The following is a 2,310-nucleotide window of genomic DNA, read 5'->3' on the forward strand; positions in this document are numbered from 1 at the left end:
AACATAATACACTTTGCTTTTAAGTTAAGTCCATAACACTGGATATGGATATAAATAATGCATAAGTAAAATAAGTAGAAAATGTGTCATCATATACATTTAGTTTTATTCAGAAATGCAATTTTAAAAATTATATACATTATTTATTCTTTAGCCTGACATTCTCTAAGCTGATATTAGAAAAATAAAAAAAATTAAAATTAAAAAAAAGATAAAGCATTCCATTATGACGGTTTTCAATGTTTGCAGCAGTTCATCACAAATCACTAAAAATATATGAATATAGAGGAAGAAAAAAACATTAAAAAGTAACAAATCGATCAGAAAACTCTGAATAAATGAGTTGATATCTTCACTACACTGACTGCATTTGCAGTGATTGGGTCGTTTGTGACATTTGTGTTCCCTCCTCAGAGAAAACTCTTTCAAAAACACGTCTTAGAGAAAGTTTAACATTGCTCTTAAAATCCTGCCCCATGAAAACATACAGAATGGGGTTCAGACAGCTGTTGAAATACGCCAAAGAGATGACCAATGGATCCACTGCCGAAGCTGCCAAATAACTTGATTCCTCTCCGTATATTATTATCAAATCCACTGTGTGATGTGGCAGCCAGCACAGAAAAAAGGCCACGATTACAGCCAACATGATGCGAAACGCTCGTCCAGAGTGAAAACGACTCCTGCCTAACTTGCGTGCGATGAATCCATAGCATGTTGTGATGCATATGAGAGGAACCAAAAACCCAAACACAAATCTGATGATGATCAACCTTCCATACATTTTATAACTGTCTTCATCAGGTTGATAATGCAGGCAGTATGTTTGGTTATTTACTGTGTAAGTGTCTCTTAACATCATGAAAGGCAGACTAAGAATTGAAGCCAGAACCCAGGCCGCTACACAGGACAGTCGTGCAATTAACAGACTGCGATGATTCTGAGCCCAAACCGGTATGATCACCTGAGTAAACCGATCCAGACTAATCAAGGTCAAAGTGAAAACACTGGCAAACATGGTGATGAGCATAATGAAGGGGAGAATCTTGCACATGATGGATTCATAAAGCCAGTGACCATTAAAAGTGCTCTCGGTCACATAGTAAAGAGTGGAGAGGCAACACAAGAGGTCGGCAATTGCTAGATTGAGAAACCCAACTGTATTAACGGTCCTCTTCATCTTCAATCCAGCAACATACAAAACAAATGCATTTCCAGGAACACCGAGGATCAAGGTGAGGTAGTAGAAGACCAGAGAAGTCACCCACATTGGATATTCCAAAATTTCAAGTAAATCGTCCATTGCTGTGATTGAGCTGAAGTGACTGGTTTATCCTGCTAATAATAATTGTCATTGTAAAATTATATTTATATTATATATCAATTATATTTAAAGTGTTGTGTCAGGCAAGAAACATGATGAATATTTGTCTATATAATCAATGCATTTCTATTTTCAACAAAGCTGAATTATGATTACAAATATGCAACTAAATAAAAACTATTTTAGCATTACTTAAAAGTACAAATAGTCTTTAAAATCAAATACATAACTCTATATTATCAATCATGACTCACGTTGTGCTGATTCGAATAATTATCCTGGTAAATGTTTTCTCCTCTAATGTTCAAGACTTTATACCACTTCTTCAACTTTATCACATCATCAGAATCACCAACATTTCAAACATGGCTGAGGTGTGAAACATTATGACCAACTCTATGTTAAGCTGGTCAAGTCTTCCTGTCACACATGGTAATTCATAAACTGAAAAAACAAATACTGATGTCAGACTAAAAATGCCAATTTAGCAAGTCAATAAATGTTGCACTTTTATATACAATTGTTTACAGCATGTTAATTTATAATATAATGTATTATTGTTGGTTTGTAATGTAATTATTGCACAGGTTATTTATTAAAAGTAAATTATATATCAAATCTGTAGGTGTGTTCTTTATTGATTATAAAACACTTTCAGCCATAGATGCACAAATATCCAAAATAATGTTGATTGTCCACCTGAATGATCTCAAACTTCAATTTAGAAAGATGTTTGGACATTTACAGTAAATGACAGAAGCTGTCCCAGGAGGACTAAAAATCTGTACTATACAGTAACAATCATAGCACAACACATAAGTGTTATAAGTGTTTTTTTTGTGTTTTTTTTTTGTTGTTGTTGTTTTTTACGGGATTTTTTTAGTAAATAGTAACTCTATTCTCCCTCACATTTTCCTCTCTGCTCATCTCTGTACCTGTTACACTCTTTATCTTCTCTCTCAATACACCCCTTTCTCTACCCACTG

At 34.1% G+C, this 2,310-nt stretch overlaps 1 pseudogene; it reads right to left on the bottom strand.

Moving 5' to 3' along the window:
* Positions 1-488: 488 nt before the first annotated feature.
* LOC127158487 (C3a anaphylatoxin chemotactic receptor-like) lies at positions 489-1,709 on the bottom strand (annotated as a pseudogene).
* Between the last annotated feature and the right edge of the window lie 601 nt (positions 1,710-2,310).

This window comes from Labeo rohita, unplaced genomic scaffold, assembly GCF_022985175.1.
Source record: "Labeo rohita strain BAU-BD-2019 unplaced genomic scaffold, IGBB_LRoh.1.0 scaffold_1517, whole genome shotgun sequence".
NCBI lineage: Eukaryota > Metazoa > Chordata > Actinopteri > Cypriniformes > Cyprinidae > Labeo > Labeo rohita.